The 25,022-nt window shown below is 33.4% G+C and overlaps 1 protein-coding gene across 2 annotated transcripts in view; it reads right to left on the bottom strand.

The window, feature by feature from the left end:
- SPOCK3 (SPARC (osteonectin), cwcv and kazal like domains proteoglycan 3) overlaps window positions 1-25,022 on the bottom strand; it is a 489,739-nt gene that overhangs the window by 350,838 nt on the left and 113,879 nt on the right. The window lies entirely within an intron of this gene.

The raw sequence follows: 25,022 nt of genomic DNA on the forward strand, positions 1-25,022 counted from the left end.
ATAAAGCTATATTGGAACACAGCTCATCTTCTGGCTTCATTGGGGACTTCAGCAGCAGAGTTCAGTTGTTGTGAGAGAGACCACATAGTCCAGAAAACCTTATATATTTATCATCAGGCCTTCATAGAAAAGGTTTTCTGAGCTGTGCTTTACCTAACCATGTTCTTCTCAGTAAGAACCTCTCCTGTAAGGAGCTTGGTGAGTCTGAGGACTAAGGATGCAAGGGTTTCCTAAGCATACAGGAGCAGGTTGTATGACAGTTTTTGTGCCTGCTGCCTAAAATGAATTTGGTAAATATGGCACGATACATCTTCAGACTTTTTTGTTCTCACATCTTGGTGAGGTTGACAGAGCAAGGCCTCTATTGCCCTATACTGAGTTCTTAAGAGTTTTTAAGAGCATAATGAGTTCTATTGCCTTATAATGAGTTCTTAACACCAATCCCAAGAGTGCCAGGCTAGCAGGGCTTTTTTGTTGTTGTTGTTGTTTTTCCATTAAGAGAGGAGAGAAAGAGAGAGAAAGAAAGAGAGAGGGAGGGGGGGGGAGAGGGAAGGAAGGAAGAAAAGACAAGATAGTCCTAACATCCAGAACTTCCCTGACTTGATCTTGGTCTCAATATTATTACCTACTTACTACCTACTATTAACTACTGACATAGTTAAGGCATTCTGTTCTGTTGGATATTAACAATCTCATAAAACATGTGCTTTCAAGTCACTGTATAAACTACAAAATAAAAAATATCCTCCTCTCTTGCTAAATGAGTGACTATTACTTCCTTACTAATTATAGCTTTATCCTCTCTCTAGACTATTCTCCCTGTAAGTAAGATCTGTTGAGATAGATAACTCTGGAGTTGCCCACACTTCCCGACAACACCCAATCCAAAGTGAATCTCTACTTCCTTTGACCCTTTCTAAGGTTACCCAATCAAAGCCAAATCCTCAGCAGTATCTTTAGGATACCTTCCTACTGAAATACACAACAGTTTCCCATGGTGTGTGTCCTCCCTTGCTATAATGATTAATAAACCCATCCTGCTCAACTCTGTGTGTTCCTGATGGTGCTTGGATAAAGCATACTGGCAGTTCTTTTCCAGTAACCCCAGCTGCAAAATAGCTAAGTATGCAACCTGTTAAATTTCGGGAAGTACTCTATCATCATCTTGTTTATACAGCAAGACAAGCCCTTCCTTTCAGATTCATTGCGTACTGGTATTCAGGGCAGGCCTAGCTTAGGACTTTTGCTAGGAAAATTGTCTATTTGAAACCCTCTAGTCAAACTAGGTTATGTAATTCAGCAGAGTATTAATGAGTGACATGAAAAGCCACTAACAAAATGTATATTAAGATTAATTTCAGAAAGAGTGATAATCAAAGAGTAAAGGAAATTCATGCAGATTCTTGGTCTTCTTTATTCATATTTTTTCTGAAATATCAGCTGTAATACGGAGTCCCAGAAGTTAATTTCTTTCACCATAGGGCATTTAAATTTGCTACATTTAAACTTGCTATAAAACTGCTACATTATTTCTTTCAGCTAAAATCATTAAATATTAAATAATGATACATCACATGAGTTAGGCTGAGTTTTCTATTGCTATGAAATGTCTGTAACTTGGGTGACTAACAAGGGAGTCATGTTTTCCAAGATCACTTCAAGTATAGAGAACAAATCTTCTGTTTGTGAAGTTTGTAACTCATAAAGATTATCTCTCTCATTTATATTTCTTCCATCTCTGTGAATAAGACCACTATTGGTACTCTGTGTCCCTGCATAGCCCTGAGGTCAGTACACTGATGTCAACTAAAATCTGCATAGAACTTGCATAGTCCAGAAGGATTATCTTGACAGCTGCTTTTACAATCATCCTTACCTATGTGACTGTGTTACCAAAAATTTCATAATAATTATTAGTATGGCCTTTGGTCTTGAACTTTTCCTATATTCCCTTTTCTAAGAAGCAGGAAGTCTTACAGTGACCCATATTAAAGGAACATAGGCAGTGCCTTAAAGTGCTTACACTCCTGATAATGCTTTGTACACCTTGGTATCTTTGGGGAAAGTTAGAATAAAAACAAATATAAATTACACATTTATTAGTGATAATTGGCAAGAAATTATGGTTTTTTAAAGTCTTATACTAAAATGTTAAAATGTGACTGACAGTGGGGGCGCCTGGGTGGCTCAGTGGATTAAGGCCTCAGCCTTCGGCTCGGGTCATGATCCCAAGGTCCTGGGATCAAGCCCTGCGTCAGGCTCTCTGTTCAGCGGGGAGCCTGCTTCCCCCTCTCTCTCTCTGCCTGCCTTTCTGCCTACTTGTGATCTCTGTCAAATAAATAAATAAAATCTTTAAAAAAAAAACATGTGACTGACAGTAGAATTATAAATATCAACGATGAGGATAATCATAAATAGGAGCTTATCATATGACAAATATCTTGTAGGTGCAAATAGCCTTGGGAGTTTGGTTTGGCAGGTGAGGGCCTTATAAATTAAAGAATCTTTTTTTTTTTTTTTTTTTTTACTCTCTCCCACTTCTTTTGTCCAGGTGGTTCCAGGGAGATTAGTTTACTTGACTGAAAGTTTATATGTCAACCATGTGACATGGTTAACAATGACCTCAATAAAAACTCTAATGTCATCCAGGTAAGGAAGCAAAATGTCAGGATTAAAAGAAGTAATAGCCGCAGTTCCTTCTTCCCTGGTCTCATTGTAGAATCCAGGAAATCTGTCCTATAAAGAATGACTATATGAATTTGGATGCTTATCTTGGGGGGTGGGCAGAATTCAAAAGAGAAGGAGGGGTACCTGGGTGGCACAGTCCACTATAGCGACTGACTCTTGGTTTTGGCTCAGGTCTGATCTCAGGGTTCTGAGATCTAGGCCCATGGTGGGCTCCACTCCATGGTGGAGTCTGTTTGAGTTTCTTTCTCCTTCTCCTTCTGCCCCTCCCCCTCTCTTTTTCTCAAATAAACAAATCTTAGAAATAGAGAGAGAGAGAGAAGGAAAAAAAAATGAGATGAGAGAGAGAAAGACAGTTTCAATCACTATTAAATTGCCACAACAGAACTGTGGCAAGTACCCAGTTGAAAGGCAAAAGTTAAATTTGACCAAGACTTCTACAGAAGTTCAGTTTCAGTGTTCTTTCCACAGCCACTTCCAAGATGTATAATGGTTTTAAAATCTAACAATCCTAAATTGAAATACATATGTCCTAACCTAATAGTGATTTGACTCAAGACAACTATGTAAACACTGAGTGTCGAGTTCCTTATTAGCCCAAAGTGTGATAGCAAACCTAGAAGACTGAGGAAAAGATTAAATGGGATAATTTATGTAAAATTCCAGTTACAACGCCTGGCAGAGAGTAGAGTTCTTTAATTAGTAGTAGTTGATGATGATGATGATGACGATGACGATGATGATGATGATATAACTATCACCACATCAATATACAGACCAGACCTAGGACATCTCAGAAGTTACAACAAGTCAGCTCTTTAATACAAGGAAGAATTTTCTAAACTTTCAGAACTAATATTTTCTTGGTTGCAATTCTAAAACTGTGGATTTCATTATTTGTTTAACTGGAAGTTATTTTTCTCTTAATGGAAAAAAAGAAATATGGTGAAATGTATGCTTTATAAAGATAAATCGGTTGACACGGTTGAAGTTGTGTCATAGTCAAAAAAGAAGGAATCCGGGGCGCCTGGGTGGCTCAGTGGGTTAAACCTCTGCCTTCGGCTCAGGTCATGATCCCAGTGTCCTGGGATAGAGCCCCGCATAGGGCTCTCTGCTCAGCAGGGAGCCTGCTTCCTCCTCTCTGCCTGCCTCTCTGCCTACTTGTAATCTCTGTCTGTCAAATAAATAAATAAAATCTTAAAAATAAAAAAAAAAAAGAAGGAATCCATTGGGTATACACTCGGGAATGGAATTCCAGAGCACAGCATGGACTTTCATTTTGTGTCATATTGGGTCCCAAAAATGCCTTCTCTTACCATCTTTACTTGGGGAGACACTCCATTTTTTTGTTTTGTTTTGTTTTTTAAGATTTTTTTTTTTTAATTCATTTCACAGAGAGAGAGCACAAGCAGGGGGAGTGGCAGGCAAAGGGAGAGGGAAAAGCAGGCTCCCACTGAACAGGGAGCCTGATGCTCGATCCCAAGGGCTCTGAGATCATGACCTGAGCTGAAGGCAAGTGCTCAACTGACTGAGCACTTCAGGTGCCCCAAGATACTCTATTTCTTAAAGTCCCCATACAAATGTCAACTCCTTTGATATTATGCTAAGTCCTTAGTACCTTAAAGTAGAGCTGATATATGTTTCTGCTACATTCCCAGAACACAAGCTACATCTCATTATGATGTAGATATTTATGTCTAACAAATCATGACATGCAATGTATTACAGATGCTTCATAAAAAAAAATCTATTGTTGGGATAAATAAACTGTTCATATTACAAGATAATGCAGAAAGGAAGGACAGACTCGAGAATTTGGTCAATCTGGATATTTAGAAATTATTTAAATTCTCTTTGGAAACTTTATTTTTACATTTCTTCACCAACATATTTAAGTGATTATTTAATTTTATCTATTCTTTAACAAACATAATAAAATGGTAAAGTTAATACGAGCTCATTGGTTTTAATATTTTCTCAAGGACTCTAGCAAATAAGATACTCTACCATAATAGTACATCAGAAGAATTTAATTTCAGTTCTTGTTTTGTAATTGCACAATGAGCAACATTAATTACATCATGGTTTCATATAACATATTCATTTACTGAAGTGAGACCTAAGTAGTCAGTACTCGCCAACCACTAAAGATCAACCAATAAGACATAACAGAGGTTAAGACAAAAAGGATGCTATAATAGAAGTTGAAATTTATTTTATTTGTCATTCTTTTATATATGAAGTAGACAAAAAAGGATTTGCTTTGGAACCAAATCAGTCTCAAGACTGTTCTGAGTTTTGTCAACTGTGACAGGCTATGTAATTTGAAAAGTTACCTGACAACTTCTGATTTGTCCTTCCCACAACTATTAAATGGGGATAACAATCATATTTTTATTTCACAGGATTTTTGTAAGATTGAATTGTCTTTTATCCTCCCAAGCACTGAGGAAATGTCATTAAAATTGTCACTCTTTTTCCTGTTTAAGCTGGAAGGATTCACCTTCCACATGTGTTAGTCATCTGCTGTATTGCATCTATATCTAATTTACTGAACTGAAAAGTTCCTCAAGACCAACACGTTTTCATTATTTTCATATCGTCTACATTCCCTAGCACAATGTCATACACAAACAGTTGATTAAGAAATATTTGATCAGTGGGTTAGGGAATGATACAACAAATAGAAACTATTTCAGATATGACTTTTACAAGTCATACATACAAGTATGTATCAGAAATTGATACATACTGTGGGTGCTTACAATAAACATTCATGGTTGAACTGAAGCACCTAGATTAAATTAATGCTGCAAAAAGGACAGAATATATTTGGCCTATCTACATATATAGGTATATAGTTAAGAGACATTTTCTTAAACAAATTTTTCTAGGTAACTTATTTGCACATCATTTTGTTTATTACTTACATAATACATATTCTGATCCAAAGGTATTAAAGTAACTTAATATTTTAATTCATTTAATAATCATAACAAACCTAGAAGTTATGGTGCTACTATTCTTTCTGTTCTATAGATGAGAAAATTGCAACACCAGAATCTGAATTTAGGCAGAGGATCTTCAGTTTCTGCTTTCCTAACCATTATATTATGATGTGATATTTAAGAAAAAAAAAAAAAAAGCAGCACCACTGCCTTCTCAAAATACAGAGTGTAATTCTTCTGACTTTTGCAATAAATATATTAAGGTTACTGCAAGAACCACTGATAGGAAATTTACTTTTTCTACTATTAGTGGTAACAGAACATACTTCATCCACAAATCTTATGCCAAGAACAGCTCTGTTCCTTTTCCCTTAGGTGCTTAAACAAATCTTACAACATTGCTCACAAAATAAATGTTGGGAACAGTTCAGTCTCATTTAGAACTGCTCAATGGTGAATACATACCATCTGAGACTGTTCCTCCCGTAAATTGCCCCAAGTTATTGACTTTATTTCAAGTTATCATGTATAAAGTAAACACCATTATTGACATGGAAGATAGTTCATTTTCTCATGTTTCATTTACTTTCCACATACTAGGGAGCTAAAATGGTGTTTCATGATAGAATCCTGGAACACCCTGCTTCAGAACATTGCTTATTTATAATCCAAATAAAAGCTTTATGTTTTTAGCTATCACAACTGCACTTAATAAAATCAGTGATGTAAATATAGATTGTTTGTTTCTTTTTCTTTTCTCTCCTTTTTTTTCTTTTTCTGTTAGATTTAATGGAATCGAAAGCTAATAGTATATGCTACCAACACAGAGACACTAAGGGAATTTTTGAATGATGTCATTCAAGAGGAAGACAAATTATTCAAGAAAAAATATTTCAGGGGCGCCTGGGTGGCTCAATGGGTTAAGCCTGCCTTCCGCTCAGGTCATGATCTCAGGGTCCTGGAATTGAGCCCTGCATCAGGCTCTCTCTTCAGTGGAGAGCCTGCTTCTGCCTGTCTCTCTGCCTACTTGTGATCTCTGTCTGTCAAATAAATAATAAAATCTTCAAAAAAAATATCAGAAGCAAAAGGAAAAATGACTATTTTCTCAATTTCCCCTAAAGATAACATATATATAGTACCATTCAAAATGTGTTACAGAAAAATTAACACATAATGGATCCCTTAAGACATTCACAAACTTCAATTCAAATGAAATCACCTGGAGGACTTTTATAATAAATTTCTGGAATCAACCCTCAGTGGTTCAGATTAAACTGGTCTTGGTGGGTCCCTAGGGGGTTTAGTTGGTTAAGTGTCTGCCTTCAGCTCAGGTCATGATCCCGGGCTCCTGGGATCAAGCCCCATATCAGGCTTCCTGCTGGAGTCTGCTTCTCCCTCTCCTTCTGCCCCTTCCCCACTCGTGCTCTCTCTCTCTCACTCACTCTCTCTCAAAATAAAATAAAATAAAATAAAATAAAATAATAAAATAAACTGGTCTTGGGTGGGGCTTGAGAATTTACACTTCTTATAAGTTTCTAGGTGATCCTGATTCTCCTGTGACCTCACTTTGAGAGTCACTGCTTTAAAATTTTAGAGCTTCATCTTGTCTTGGAACTCTGCTGAGGAAAGGCCAGGAAACTTTAAAACATTTTTCTAATCATGAAGGAAACCATGTAGGCTGTCTTGCAAATAAGACCTTTGCAATATTTATATTATCTGAATGAATCATTTGCATTTTTAAGGTCAATTCAGGCATTATAACTCTTCACATATTTTAAAAAGTTCATTTTAAAAAATTGTAGCTGTTAACTACATTTGATAATGATTCATACCTTCACAGCTCTTGCAGTTGTATTAAACAGGTTGTAAATATATGGTTTAGTTTAGGTCATTTAAATATGCGGCTACACACTAAAAAATGAATTGTTTCTTTTTGTAGTTATTGTTTGTATGTCAAAAACCAAGCTTATTGTGTTCAATAATTTGCTAATTCATTCAAATAAATACATATTAAACTTGTACTTAGTTATTGGTGCTGGTATTATATAAGTAAAAGAATAATAAGTAAGACCTTCACATGTGTAATTTACAATTAAGATTAAAAATAATTTTAAAATTTAATATTTGAAGGGCGCCTAGGTGGCTCAGTTAAGCATCTGCCTTCAGCTCAGGTCATGATCTTGGAGTCTGGGGATAGAGCTTGGAGCTGCTGAGGAGCTTCTCCCTCTGCCTGGCCCTCTGTTCCTGCTCCTTCGTGTGCAAGCTTTCTCTCTCTCATAAATTAATACGATTTTTTAAAAAATAAAATAAAGTATAATATAATATTTGAGGTAGCATATTTGGTAAAGCAGACAAAAAAGCCAGAAAGGAAATAAAAAATAACTGGGATGTTGCAATTTCAGATAGGATGTCTATGGAAGGCTTTCCACAGAAAGTGATGAGTTAAGCCTCAAGAGTTTCATCTCACTTTTCAAATTTTAGTTCGACAATGTTTATTTTTTTCTGATTTTTAAAAACATCAATTTAGAAATACCATACGATGCACCAATTACACTTCTATATATCTATCCAAAGAAAACAAGCATCAATTCAAAAAGATATGAGAATCCCTATGTTCATCACAGTTTCATTTACAATAGCCAAGATACAGAACCAGCCTCCGTGTCCACTGATAAATGAATGGACACACATACACTACGTAGGCATAAAAAAATAAACAAAATCTTGCCACTTGTTACAACGTGGATGGACCTTTCAAAATATGTCAGATAGGGACAAATATCATGTGATTTCACTTATACACATATCAAAAAACAGCAACAACAAACAGAAGAAAAATCAAGACTCATAGATACAGGAGAAGAGTGGTGATGGTCAGAGTGGAGGAGAGTTGGGCCGGGTGAAGCAGATTGAGAGGTACAAACTTCCAGTTATAAAATAAATAAGTCATGGGGATAGAAAGCACGGCATGGAACACGGTTGATATTATTGCATTAATTTCATATGGTGACAGACGGTAACTAAGCTGTGATAACCATCTTTCAGTGTATGCAAATGTCTAATTAGTGTGCTATATACATGAAACTAATATACTACTGTGTGTCAATTATGCTTCAGTAAAAATGAAACAGTATGCATCAGTGAACCGGTAATTGTTATTCTCTCCATTTTACAGGCAAGGGAACTGAGGCTTAGAGTGATGAATAACTGGCCTAAATATATAATATTAAACAAGTGATAGAGCTGAGATTTGGACTCAGATGTATTTGAATAAGAGTTCTTTAAAATCATACAGTAAGTCTTCCATTTCCAAGACTGAAGTAAATCATTCACTCCCCTCTGGTGAATGGTTTTAATCACATTGTATTTTAACTGTTTATTTAGTTGTGCTTCCAACTAAATAATGAATTCCTTGCAGGCCGTCAGTGTGCCTTTTGTCGGTATCCACAGTGCCTAGAGCAGTATCTGGCACATTGTAAATCCTCAATAAATGTTTACTGAATGAAAAAAAAATCAAATTTGTTTTGTTTTGTGTATTTGTTTTCTAATTCCTTTAAACCTTACATGATACAGAAGTCATTATTTGAGAGGTACTTTTGAAAATTTTCATGCCTTTTTTAAAAAAAAGGATTTACTTATTTATTTGAAAGAGAGAAGGAAAGAGCATGCGCAGGGACCTACACATGTAGGGGAGGGACAAGCCGGAGAGAATCCTCAAGCAGATTCCCCACCAGGTCTACTCAGGGATGAGGCTGGATCTCAGGATCCTGGGATCATGACCTGAGATGAAACAAAGAGTCTGATATTTAACCAACTGAGCCATCCAGGCATTCCCCTCCCCCTTGGAAAATTTACATGACTTTTATATATTATTATTATTATTATTATTATACATATCTTTTAAACAAATTCTAAAATCAAGGTCTTGGCAGCTTCAACCCATAATACTTAATTCTACTCTTTCAGTATATTTGGTAATTTTTAAATCCACACATAAGACTTCTGAAAAAATAAAATCATGAATGTTTTATTTTGTGAGGTTTATCAGAGCAAAATTTACATGCATAATGTTCACTCTTTTAAGTTTTTAAGTTTCTAGATCAATGAGTTTTATAAAGTGTATACAGATATGTAACTATACCACAATCAAGATACAAAGCAGTCTGTCACCTGAAAGTGTTTTCTCATAGCCCTTTGAAGTCGATCGCCTTTCCCTAGGTCTTAGTGACTCTTGACCTGTGTTCTGCCCCTATAGTTTTGTCTTTTCCAAAGTGTTATTTAAATGGAATCATAGAGTATATAAACTTTCAATTTTGGCATCTTTCTCTTAGCATAACACTTTTATGATTCTTCCATATTATTGTATATGTCAGTAGTCATTCTTTTATTTTCTTTTTATTGATAAGACTGAAATTCAATTGTATGTGTGTACCACAACTTACAAATCCATTCATTAGCGGAGGGACATTTGGGTAGTTTTCAATTTGTGATAATTATGAAGAAATCTGCTATGCATATTTTTGACAGGTTTTCATATAGACAGTTGTCTTCATTTCTGTAGGATAAATATTTAAGAGTAAGATTGCTGAGTCATGTAAGTGTAGGTTTAACTTCATTAGAAACTGAAAAATTGTTTAACATATTGGTTGAACCATTTTATATTCCCACTATCAATGTATGAGTTACAATTGTTTTGCATTTTCATCAGCACTTGGGATTATTACTTTTTTTCCTAGCTGCTCTAATAATAATATTTAATGGTATTTAATGGTATTCAATGGTATATAATGGTATTTCATTTTAGTTTTAATTTACATTTTCATAATGACTAATAAACCCAGTCAACTTTTCATGTCCTTATTTGCTATCCATATCTCTTCTTTGATGAAGTCTCTATAAACAGATTTTGTCACGTAATATTTTTAATTTCTGAGGAATTATAAGCAGATATGAATATTTTTAGAAGAATTTTACTACCCAAGTGTAAGTAAACTCAAGTGCTTTAAAGTCCAAAAATAATAACCTCACAATTAACATTACATTGTTATAATAAATAGTTCAGATCTGGCTAATAAAAAAGTGTTAAAGTAAAAATGGGGATATATCTCAGAGATCAATAATCACTACCTTTAAAACTTCAATAATTAACAAAAATCAGCCAGTTTTCAGCCACATAAAAGTGCCTCTGATTCCTATTACTTCATACTTGGCCAAACACTTACAAGAATTAAATAAGACAGTTAAAACCATCATGTGTTTCAAGCATTTCACACTAAACTGCTACAACTGTCCCCTAAGGGACTGACCTGGAAAGCCTCTCTCACTTTCTTTTGCCTCAAACAACAAATAAAGAAAATGTATTCCACTCATATTAAATTACTGAAATGTGTAAGTACCTATGCAATATCACAAATAGTGTATTATTGACAATGAACTCATTATAAGCACTAATCAGACACTAAGCTATTAATTGATAATCAAGTGTTAAATATCTGCAGAATCAGAGATATTGAAAGTAACCATGAAATTATGCCCTTGTAAATTATTAATTATGTGATAAGCTTATATTGACTATCAGGGCTTGATTTCTTCATTTTTCTAATATTGATATCAATATCTATCTCACAGGGTTATTTAAAATGTAAAATCGTGTTCTAGACTAAATACTGATACTTAAATATTAATATTATCTCTATTTATATATTATTAAAATTATGAAATTCACATCCCTCACTAAGATGTAGTTTTGTTTAATGGTATAGTGGACACAAAATTTGGTGGGTTATACACAATGCTTCCATCAGAAACACATGCACAGTCTTGTGAATCATAGAGAATAACATAAAAGACATAAAATACTATAAAATTATTGTGATACTATGGACAAATGATAAAATCCTAAAGAATATAGATATAGTGAAAATCTTCCACCTATCCATTTCTCTCTACCCATTTCCTAATTACTTGTGTTATAGGAGAAACAATTTTTGACCTATATTTTGATGAATAATAACAAAATGAAATTATAGGAATTTTTCCCTCTAATGAAACAGTAAGAGGAAAGATGAGTAAGAATAAAATAATAGAACAATAGAGAAAAGAAGGAATTAAATTTTTTTCTACAAAAAGTTAGTAAAAATGTTTAAAAATTTTAATTTAGCACATTACAGTAAACATTCATCAAATACCAAATATGACCCATCAACTTCATAGGTAGCCAGAATTAACATCATTAAACCTACATATATCTATGAGAAGACTAGATGGTCTGAGAGATCTTGCTTCCATAAAATACCTGGTTGATAGAGAAATCGTAAGACACATATTGTTCAATGTATTACTGAGCTTGCAAGAAAATCTCAAAAGGCAAATACACACACACACACACTCACACACACACGATGTTAAATCAATACACTAAAAGAAACACAAAGTTTAGGCTACTTTGGAAGAATTGACAAGTATTGGAAACCTAGATTCTCAATGTTTTTAGTTACGTAAGGAGAATAGTAGTCTAAAACCTGTTTGCATTATTGAGAGCAGTTGAGTTAGAGGCTCTTAAAAAAGTCAAGATACTTAAAATGAGTAATTACATATTATAGGAGGTCGAGCTGTAGAAACCACATTTACAGGCAAGAAAGAACCAATAAGAAATCCACATTGTGAAAAAAATTAAAAACAGCAATAATAATACTCTCTGCTATAATTTGCAACCATAGACTTTCTCTTACAAGGGTCCAATGCATGCCATGCATTAATATACACTATTAACACTTTGTAGGAGTGTTAGGAGGAGAGCCAATTAAAGTAGACTTAGATAGTGAATCTGCAGCAAATATTCTTTAAGATAAAAGCATGACCAAGGCAAGTTCCTCAGTTTCCTGAGACTAAGTTTAAGAAATTCATAATTATGTACCCAAACATGAAGGAACAAGCCAAAACTAGCCAAACAAGCCTAAGACAAAGAGATCACAATTAATAACTAACGAAAGAATTTAATTCTTCATGACCCAAAGTTTCATACATTAGCTTATGAGATTAATAATACAAAATGTTTATGTATTAAAGGCATCAAGATAAATATATTGTTCAAAAAAGCAAGCAACAAAGGACTATGTTACAAAGATTTGAAAAAGAGCCAATAGAATTTCTTGAAATAAGTTAAATAATTGCAAACATTAAAGTCTAACAGAGTATGTTATTTTTTTTTTAAGATTTTTATTTATTTATTGGACAGAGAGATCACCAGTAGGCAGAGAGGCAGACAGAGAGAGAGGAGGAAGCAGGCTCCCCACTGAGCAGAGAGCCCGATGCGGGGCTCGATCCCAGTACCCTGGGATCATGACCCGAGCCGAAGGCAGAGGCCCAACCCACTGAGCCACCCAGGCGCCACCAGAGTATGTTATTTTTTTTTTTTTAATTTTTTATTTTTTATAAACATATATTTTTTATAAACATATATTTTTATCCCCAGAGTATGTTATTTTTTAAAAAAGATTTTATTTATTTGACAGAGAGAGAAAGAAAGAGCACACTCAGGGGGAGCAGCAGGCAGGGGGAGAAGGGGAAGTAGGCTCCCCACTGAGCAGAGCACCTAACCTGGGGCTGTGATCCCAGGACCCTGAGGTTACAATCTGAGAAGATGGCAGACACTTAACAGACTGAGCCACCCAGGCCCCCTAGAATATGTTAAGTAATTGATTAGAACACATAAAGAGATAATTAGTAAATTAGAAGCCATTCATAAAACCTTGATAGATGGATAACTACATTATACTTATAGAAAAGATGAAATTAAACTTGAAATAATATACCATTTCTTTTTAAATTGATAGTTCATTCTAAAGCCCCAACATGATCTATTGATGAAATTTAAGTTTGATACCAAAAATCTTTCAGAAGTCAAAAAATCAAGAATATCTAGGAACAAAGTGGGAATGATTTGTCTTTACAGACACCAAGTTATGTTAAAAAGACATAAACACACAGTAATTAAGTAGTTTGATGTTAGTGTGAATAGATAATTCAAAGAGATTAGAAAGCTCAGAAACAGATGTATAAGACATCTTATATAAACTATATAAGACAGGTTGTTCACTGAAGATTGCTTTTCAAGACATTATTATGAAAATGGTCTGACAGACCAGGTTACCCGTAAAGAAGTAAATCAAATTGGATCATGATCTCATCCTTTATATACATAAAAATACTTCCTAAACTTTAAAATTAAAAGCAGAATATTGAAGATGTTTGTACTGCATTTAGAAGACTATCACTGTGACCACAAAATTAGTGAGATTTCTTTAAATTAGAAAGAAAAAAAACAAAAAACCGGAAAGAGGATATATTTACTAATTTAAACACATTAAAAATTCAAAGTTATGTCATCAAAGTTACTCATTAATAAAAGTATAAAAAGCAGCTACCAAGCAAGAGAAATTACTTGCCACATATAAAATCAAGAGCAACAACAAAAATGTGCAGATTTTTTTTTTAAGTGGCAACTGAACAAAACCAGAAAATAAGTAAAAGTCATAAAAATAGACATTTCAGAGAACAGAAAGCACCAAGTGGCCATAAAACAATTTTTTAAAAGTGTCAAAGTTATTAAGTCAGAAAAATATAAACCACATGCTATACTATTGTAAACCCAGTATACTGGCTTTTATTTATTTTATTGTTCTATTGATAATGCCAAGTGTTATTAGAGATGTAGACTTCTCATTATTCAGAGCTATGCACACTGTCACATTGCTAAATATGATGATATGCACATTCCATGATATACAATTGCTATTTCTTACTTTTCTTATCATTGATGTATAGTGTTTTAGTGAATGAATACTTCACCATACTATAATATAGAATATAAAATGTTATAGATTCTATTAATATATTTATTTACTGGAAATATACCTACAGAATATACAAAGGTCTTCTATCTTCACTTTCATTTGAAAACTCAAGGAATAATTTTATGTATATGTTCACTTTTTTATTCAAATGTCTATTAACTACTGAATGCCTTTTTTTTTTTTTTTTTGAAAGATGATAAAGACAAAACTTCTTACCTTTGTGGAGCTTGTAATATGATGGGAGTGAGAAAGACCACAATTTTTTCCCCAATAGATTATTTGCAGTATTACATTAGGTATATGTTAGGATCTAATGAGAAGTATAAAAAATAAAAAAATTCTTCATGTACTGCACAGGACTCTCTAAAATTCAATTACTGTTTCTTTATTAAAGAAAAACTTTCAGTGGCAAAAAAAAAAAAAAAAAGAACAGGGCAAGGAGATTGGGAATGCTGGGCAGACTTCTGTTTGTAAAATGGCAATAGCCTCCCATGGGCACTCATAAGATATAGGATTGCTGACTTAGAATATATCTTCAATATTCAGTCAAATATTTTGTGTTCTTGAACTGCATTGTCATAGATTAAGACAAAGTCCTCAGACATCAAAAATATAAAACAGTGTAAGTATCTACATTTCAAGCTTCTTATTCTATTATAACCCCATGAACCTCCACAAAAAATATGTTTAAAATGAATAATCAATATTCAGTGCCTCAAGTCCTGGACAGGAGAGAAACCTGAAGATATGTGTATTACATTAGAAAAGCAATATACTTGAAAATAAAAATTATTCAGTGAAAGATTTGATTATCTGAGGGGTTTTGAAGTGTTGAGTGGAATCATATGAGGTTTAGGTCCTAAGAAGAATTTTCCAACTATAAATTTCCATTTAAGTTTGTAGTTGTAAATTGGAAAGTGCACTGAATTTAGGGACCTATGAGTAAGTGAAAATAACCTCAAGAGCTTTCATCTCCTTAATTAAAGAAGAAAAGGAGGGGGAGGAGAGGAAGGGGCAGCAACAGCAGGAAGGGAAGGGGGTGTGCTTGAGATTATTCTCAACGATTCCTCACCCTCTTATTTATTGTTATAAATACAATGAATTTAAGTTCTAAACATTTCATTTATAAATTACTCCTGTTCACCAGAAACTGTCCTTGATGTTACTTGAGAACTGGGATCTGGGCCCAAAGAGTTTTCATTTCCATTTTATTATTCAGTGGTTTCTATGAATGGTCCACATCTGTTGTACAAGGTCCTAAACAGTCTGCGCCTTACCTTCCTTTGGAGTTTTTCTCTATTCATTCTCTTCAGATCTCACTAAAATGTCATCTCAGAATCTCTCTCACCCTTCCTGAAGTTGTCCCATCACTCTCTATCCATTTAGACTGATTTCATTTTCCAGATAGCATTTTACCTGAAATTATATTACATATTTATTTATTTGGGTTTTAGGATGTAATAAAATAAAACAGATATAAAAATGAGGAATATATTATTTTAATTGCTTATAGTATTTATTGATTATTCACAATACAAATTGGACTCAATCACCAAAACAAACAAAAACTATCTCATCTAAGATTTTTAAAATTATGATAATACAGTATGGTAGGTATAATAAAATGAAGTAAATAATACACTTTTCCATTGGGATAGGCAACATTTAAAATTTTAGGATTTAGTAACTTAAGATGATGATGTTGATAGGAGGAAAATTCTAAAATAATTGAGCAGAATCAAAACCACCTAATCATTTTTTAAATATTTCTATCATTTATATGTAAGATTTTATAAAATTTACAAATGACTTGGCAAAGTAAAAAATAGAATGCACAGACCAAAAAAATAAATAAATAAATTAAAAGGTCCTATTGTTTACCTGACGCTGTGAGGACTATGAAAATTGAAAAAGAAACCTCATTGTGGTCTTCAGGTTTGGTAAAGGTAATAATTTTAGGAGTTGGCTGTTCAATTAATGGATTACTCAATTTTGAATGAAAAATTCTCTCCATTATTCTTTACTGTTGGACATTTTACTGCTTATCAGTATCTCCCTCAGTGTATAGAGAAATGAAGTAAAAATAAGATGCAGAACTTTACCAATTGCACAGAACAGAACAGGATGTTTTTAAAAATAGTGACAAAGACATTGAAAGATCTGGCTAAAGTTAGTCTTTAGAATATTCTGGTAATTTATTCTCCAAACTATTACTGTTCCCAATTTCCATAAAGAATTAAGAGCTACCTAAATTAAAAAGGAGATCAAAACCAAATCACTGCAAGTTTCAAATGCATTTTATCAAATCAGATCAATGCAATAATTTTGAGGACAGACAATTCATTGGAAGGCCATTAAAATAAAAAGAGAATGCTTACCAGGAGTATGTGGGGATCAGGGGGCAGGCTGGGACTATTACATAGGGAAATTAGAAGGAAATGATCCAGAAGGCACATCAAAGAGAATCTGCTTTTAATACTAAGGGGGAAACCCCCTTAAGATTCCCCTTCCATAAAAGGGGAACTCTTTACTTCTACTTTTCTCATTGTAAATGATAATTAAAATTGATTATTTACACAAGGAAAATGACATGCATTTATTTACCATAGCTTTAAAACAAGTAAGAGTTTGATCTATGGCTTCTGTGAAAAAGAACAGTTGTGATAAATTTCTTAAGCTATAAAGTATATGTAAATGTAATTATAAACAGACTAACCAAGATGTTACCACTTTTTCAATATCTCCTCAACTCTTTTCCATGAAAAGCTATTTGGAAAAATCAGTAAAGGACATAACACCCCATGCTGAAGAAGAAGTTTAACCCTGAAGCTTCTAGTAACAAAATAGTTTATAAATACATATTTCCTTCAGATATTGTTAATATAAATGCAAAATCTGGGTTTGGAATATAATGCTCATAGAATAAATTTTAAAACTCAGAAAAAAAATGTAATCAATAGTCACAATGAAACTGTCAGCTCTTGGATTCTGCTTAATGACAGCTATAAGGTTAGTGTAATAAATTAAAAAAAAAATCTAACAAAATTCTGTAAAATTCCATAGCAATAAAAGCACTTCTTTTTAAGAATCCATAAAAAATTCAAATATTGATGTCACAATCAATTTAAATGATTGACTCACAAGATATTATGCCATCATTTGTTTTAAAAATCACATATAAACTAGATCAAGTAAACTATTGTATTTGACAGAATGCAAACAATACAGAGTAAAAGCAAAAATCAGGAATTTTTATTGCCCTGAAATATGAATCAAGGCTATCGTCATTCTAAATCATTGTCACATATGATTACAGGAATTCAAAGAATAAACTCTCATCTATTTAACTACTAGATTACTATATTGTACATAATGAAGACATAAGAGGTACTTATTTAACTTGTTTCTGTGTAATATTAATATATGTATAATTAATTACCAGGTAATTCAATTTACCATATTTGAAACCAGGGAACTTTTGTTGATCTTACCAAATATGAAAAAAATATTTAACCTCTCAATAGTTAAGATAGTTCTGCTTCTGAGAATTCTACTTGGAAGGATAAGCTATCATGACACCATGAAAAGCTGACAATTTTGAAAACCTTAGACTCTAAAAACTACATGAGTTTTCTCTACTTGATTCACCAGATGAGCCTGGGGAAACATGGGGATTTCAATAACATCATGATTCTAAGAATCTGGATATAATTTTCTGTTTTTACTTTCTTCTTTTAATTTTAAAAGAAACAGAGAACAATACATCATGAAATTTCTACGGTTAGCCGTAACTCATGATTCTGAAATATATTAAGATAGCCTCTAATATGTTTGACTTTTAAAATGAAATTTCTATTATAAAACAGTATTAGATTTATAGAAAACTGAAAATATTGTACAGATTGTTCCTGAGTACCCCACATCCAGTTTCCTCTATTAATAACATCTCACAGGCCTTAGCACTATGCATTTCAAATCACCTATGTCTTCCCTGGGTTTGATCATACATTTCCTTTTATTGCTGAATAATACTCTACTATATATGTGTACAATATTTATATATTCATCTGTTGAAGGACATCTTGGTTACTTCTGGCTTTTGGTGATTATGTATAAAGCTGCTATAAACATTCATGTACAATGTTTTTGTTGATATAAATTGATGGAGCCTATGATAAAATTCACTTAGTAAGAAACACCCAACTATCTTTCAAAGTGGCTGTAACACTTTGCATTCCCAGCAGCAAATGAATGAGAATTACTATTGCTCTGCACACTTACCAACAGCTGAAGTCATTTTTTTTTTTCAAATTTTAACCATTCTAACAGGTATATAGACGGTATTTAATTGTTCATTTAATTTTAAATTACCTACTGACAAATGATTTTGAACTTCCTTTCATATGATTAATTGTCATCTCTTCATTTTTGGTGGTGTTTGTTCATATTTTTGTCCATTTTTAAATGGATCTGTTCTCTTATTGTTGCATTTTAATAGTCCTTTGTTAATTATGGATACAAGTCCTTTAGTAGACATATATTTTGCAAATGTTTTCTATTAATTTGTGGCTTATCTTTCTTTCTCTTAGTAGTGAGTTTGACAGGGCAAAGGTATTTTAGCTTTAATAAAGTCCACTTTATCATTCTCTTCTTTCATAGATTATGTTTTCAGTGTTTTATCTAAAACCTGATCATTAAGCCTAAGGTAATGTATTTTTTCCTATGCTTCCTTTAAAAAGCTTTATAGTTGTGCTTTTGCATTTAGGTCTATGATCCATTTCAAGTAAATTTTGTGAAAAGTCTATATTAAATCTTTTTGTCTCTTTGTTCGTTTGTATTGCATTTAGACCTCCAATTGTTCCAGCATTATTTGTTGAAAATACTATTCCTTTCTCCATTATATTGACTCTGCTCCTTTTTCATAGATAAGTTGATATATTTGTGTTGGTCTATTTCTGGATTCTTCTGTTTCCTTGACATAATAGTCTGAATGTTTGTTACCCCCAAAATTCATATGTTGAAATCCTAACCCCCAAAATTATGGTGTTAGAAGGTAAAACATTGGGAGTTACTTGGGTTATAAAAGTGGAGCCCTCATGAATAGGACTAGTACCTCATAAAAGAGGCTCCAGAAAGATCCCTTGCCCTCTTGCATTATTGGAGGACATGGTGAGAAGGCCCCAGTTATGAACCTGGGAAAGGGTGCTCACCAGAATGGTACCTTGATCTTGGACTTCCAGACTCCAGAACTGTCAAACTAAATTTCTTTCTACCTAGTCTGTAGTATTTTGTTATAGCAGCTTAAGCAGATGAAGGCAACTATATATGTATTGTTTTTGTCAATGTCATACTGTCTTCATTTTAGTAGTTCTGTAATAATACCTCTAATATGGTACTGTAAGTCTTCAAGCTTGTTTTCCTTCTTCAGCATTGTGTTAATTCTTCTAAGAGTTTTACCTTCGTATATTAAGTTTAGAAGTTTAGAATCAGTTTTTCTATATAGTAAAAAATAGTTTTCTTAGGAAAATGAGAAAGCAAGCCAAAGCCTAGGAGAAAATATTTGCAAAATACATATCTGACAAAGGACTATATCCAAAACAGGAAGAAAAGAAAGAAAGAAAGAAAGAAAGAAAGAAAGAAAGAAAGAAAGAAAGAAAGAAAGAAAGACAAACCTCTTGATAATCAATAAGAAACAACCTGATTTAAAAATGGGCAAAAGCTCTGAATAGACACATCACTAAAGAATGTATATAGTTGGAAATAAGCATATGAAAAACTGCTCCACATCATGTGTAGTCAAAGAATTGCAAATTAAAACAAGATATCATTATCCACATTAAAGTGTTCAAAACCCAATACACTGACAACATCAACTGCTGGCAAGAATGTGAAGCAGCAGGAACTCTAATTCCTTGCTGATAGAAATGCAAAATGGCATAGACACTTTCCAAGACAAGTGGAAGTTTTATACAAAACTAAATACATTCTTATAGTCCAGCAACCACTCTCCTTGGTATTTACCCAAATGAGTTGAAAATTTATATCCACACAAAAAACTATGCCATAAATACTAACCATAAATACCATGAGTATTTATGGGAAATTTATTCATAATTGCCACAACTTAGAACCAAACAGGATGTCCATCAGTAAGTGTATAGATAAACTGTGATAGATCCTGATAACTGAGTATTATATAGCACTAAAAAGAAATGAGTTATCAAGTTATAAAAATACATGGAAGAATCTTAAATGCATGTTACTAAGTGAAAGAAGCCAATCTGAAGAGGACATATACTGTATGATTCTAATTATAGGACATTTTAGAAAAAGAAAAACAATAGAATTAGTAAAGAATGTCAGTGGGTTACCAGCGTTAGTGAAAAAGGAGGATGAATAGGCAGAGCACACAGAATTTTTAGGTCATCAAAATTATTCTGTATGTTACCATAATGGTAGACACAGGTTAATTATACATTTGTTCACACCTGAAGAATGTACAACATCAGGAGTGTAAACTATGGATTTTAGGTAATTAAGATGAGTTAATGTAGGTTCATTGATTATAACAAATGTGCCTAGTCCAAATTTTAATAACGGGAGAGGCTCTGCATGTGTGAGGGTCAAGGATATATGGGAAGTCTCAGTATCTTCTGCTAAATTTTTCTGGGAGCCTTAAATTTCTCCAAATAATGAAGTCTATTTTAAAAAGTAGCTTTCCCTGATTTTGTTTGGGTTTAAACTGAACATGTAGATAAAATTTGGAAGAATGACATATAAATAATATTGAGTCTTCCTATTTATGTACTTGGCATATTTCTCCATTTACTTAGGTCACTTTATTTATTTCATTTAAGTTGTATTCCTTTCACTTATATATTCTGTAAATATTTTGTTAGATTATAGAATATTTATAACATAAATATTATGTTATATATATATATATATATATCTCAACTCAAAGTTATAAATTCACTTCTAATAAAGAAAGATGAAATATTCTCAAAACAGTTTTAATCTTTCTATTTTATTTATGCTAATTATTTCTATTTACTGCAGTTTTTCAAAGATTTTATTTATTTGACAGAAAGAGACAGCACAAGAGAGGGAACACAAGCAGGGGGAGTGGGAGTGGGAAAGAGAGGAGCGGGCTTCCTGCCAGGCAAGGAGCCCGATGCAGGGCTCAATCTCAGGACCCTGGGATCATGACCCAAGACAAAGGCAGACGCCTAACCAACTGAGCCACCCAGGCACCCCTGCATTTGCTCTTTAACACCTCTTTTACTGCACTCTAGTTTTATGTGGACATGTAAATAATTACTTTTTTTTTCCTTCCTTGCATATTAATAGTATTTCTCCTCTAGTGTCCTTCCTATTCTCTCTCCTCTTGACTATGGTTTTCCCTCAATACTACACCTCAGAGTCTATGTCTTGCATCTCTTTCTATTATAATGAGTTACTATTGTATCAACCTCACTGGTGTGTTGGTAAGATGTCAGTGAGGGAAAGTATTCTATTACCTTATGATGAAATCTCAGTCTTTTATTGTGCCTATATCTCTTGTTTGTGACTTTCATAAATGTTTCTCCAGTGGTAGAGTTTTTCTTCTCCTTTCAGGAGTAATAGGAAAGCTCGAGTATCCATTAGTAAGAGATATGTCCTTATCCTACAGCCCTAGAAATGGGCTTTTGTAAACACTATTCCCCTGAAGACTAGTCTTTGTTACGAAGAATGCTCTGGGTATATAAGTAAAACACACCATGGAGTTGGTTCCCACTAAGACAGCCTACACACAGGAGTATCTGCATTCTTTTTTTTTTTTTTTTTTTTTTTTTTTTTTTTTTTATAAACATATATTTTTTATATACATATATTTTTATCCCCAGGTCTGTGAATCACCAGGTTTACACACTTCACAGCACTCACCAAATCACATACCCTCCCCAATGTCCATAATCCCACCCCCTTCTCCCCAACCCCCTCCCCCCGGCAACCCTCAGTTTGTTTTGTGAGATTAAGAGTCACTTATGGTTTGTCTCCCTCCCAATCCCATCTTGTTTCATTTATTCTTCTACCCACTTAAGCCTCCATGTTGCATCACCACTTCCTCATATCAGGGAGATCATATGATAGTTGTCTTTCTCTGCTTGACTTATTCTTAAGTGTCTGCATTCTTCACTCTGTCTCCAAGAATTTCTCTCAATGACTGTTTAAGTGTTCCTACCAGTTAATGGTTCACAGGTTCTGTTCCAGGTAAGAAGATCAAATTGTAATTTATTTAAAGAAATTTTTACTTGTAATTTTTTGGATAATAATTCCCCACTTAATAAAACATTCTACAGTTACAAGATTAATCCTGATGTACCTCTCTCTCTTTTTTTTCTTTAAATATTTTATCTATTTGTTTGACAGAGAGTGAGGCAGGCAGAAGGTAAAGCAGGTTCCCCCCTGAGCAGAGAGCAATGTGGGGCTCAATCCCAGAACTCTGGAATCATGACCTGACCCAAAGGCAGACGCTTAACAAACTGAGCCACCCAGGCACCCCTTGATTCACTACTCTTATCATCTCATCGCCTTGTCTAAATCTTTAAATCTCCTCACTGTCTACAGAAGGAAATAACCAAGTTTAAGCAACTTCTCACATCATTTTTTGCTCAGTTTTACATCTCTGGTCCTCTGACTCAGCTGAGCCTCCTATTCTAGAATTTTAATTTATACCTGTTCCCGTCTCCTTCTTGATAGTCCATTCTTACCCTTGAGACTGTCACCAACTCCATATTTTAGCTATACTTTGATGGCCAACCTCATTCGAATTTTCCATAGAGGCTTTTCAAATCCCTCAGAAAAAAACAAAGAAACAAACTAACAAAAACCTTCATTCTTTTTTTTCCCTAAATACCCAGGTTATTTTGCCCATAACTTTGTGATGCATGGAGCTTCTTCTATCAAAGATCTTATGGTTCTTTATCTCATGAGTTATTTTTTTTTTACTAAGTTCTATGCCCCTAGAAGTCAGGGATCACTGTCTAATCCATCTTTATAATCTCCAAATCACCAAGTAAAGTTCTTCACCTAGAATATCTATAATAATTATGTTCTTAAAGAGTAAAAATAGATTAATTGGTTTTGATTCTTTTTAGAGAATTTTTCCCATTTATTTTCATTTTGCATGCCATAGTTAATATACAATTATAAATGTGAATCTTGGTTCATGTAGTGAAACCAAGACAAATTGCAACATTTCAATATTTCCTTCATTTGTTAGTAATGGGTTTATGTTTTTAATTTATTTTTACTTATGTATTTAAAAAGTACTTGGAGTTAAATATTGCAAACTTAAAATAGCATACATTTTCTGATTTCTTACTGAAGTGATTGTAAATGTCTAAAAATGTAAGCATACAAAGGACACATATAATGCAGATCAGAGCAAAAAAGACATATCAACAGAACTTCTGTTGCTGAAAATTAGATGCATATGTGATGTGACTTAGCAGATCAGAGGTATATGGAAACTGAATCCTGCAGAGTTGGAGTGAATGTAAAGCAAGCATATTTGACTGGCAGGACACTGTAAAGGCTCAGGAATTGGTAGCACACACAAAAAATTACTTTCTATTTTATCCCATGCATTTACACAATGAGTTTAAAGCTTCTCGTGATCAGGGTTTGTCCTTTTCCTTGCCCCCTGAAACCAACAAAGAGTGTTGCAAAAAGGACGGGTCATTAAAAATTGTTACATCTTTCTACTTTTTTCCTTTAATGTAGAAAAATCTTGAATGGCATTTAATGGACTTCGATTCAAATCACATCTGCTAGTACCCGCAATTTTTTCTCTACTTGGTTTGATTTTTTTTCTCCTTTTTCAATAATTCACATATTACTTCATAGAGAAAATGATATTAGTATATTCAAAATCACTTCAGAAAATAGTTGAAGATCTTATCAAAGTTGAAGAACAATTTGACATATTAATTTCTTTCTACATGGCATTCAATTATGTAGTTAGGTCTGTTCTCTCAAAATTAGAATAAACTAGTATCACCCAATCCTTATTTTTTGTCTTATAATATGCTCAGAAGTTCATTTATTCTCACATTTTGTATCAATTTATGCTTGTGCTACTGAAACATAAGCCTGTCCTCTTCAAAGTGATGAATCTCAAATTCCCACTATCAACTTACTTCTTATAAAATATTTTATTTCCATCAATAAATAATGTGATCCAAGGTGTACTTTTACCAAGGTCTCTTATCTCGGTAATTTCAAATGCCATTTAACCTAGGTAGCTATTGTTAGATGTTCTCTCTCTCTTTCTTTCTCTGACTACTGATCCCTTCTAACCAGCTTCTTCTATTCAGTAGCTGCCAACCTTCTCCTTTCTACAGCTAAAAGTGATTTTCTCCCTGCTTGCTTAGCTCAGTGATGAAAAAAATACCATGAAAGATATCTGTCCATATCTCCCTCCACTTCTCTCCCTTTCTACTTCTTTCTGTCTCTGCCTGTCTCTCTTTCTCTCTCTCTCTCACACACA

This window comes from Mustela lutreola, chromosome 1 (genome assembly GCF_030435805.1).
Source record: "Mustela lutreola isolate mMusLut2 chromosome 1, mMusLut2.pri, whole genome shotgun sequence".
NCBI classification, from domain to species: Eukaryota; Metazoa; Chordata; class Mammalia; order Carnivora; family Mustelidae; genus Mustela; species Mustela lutreola.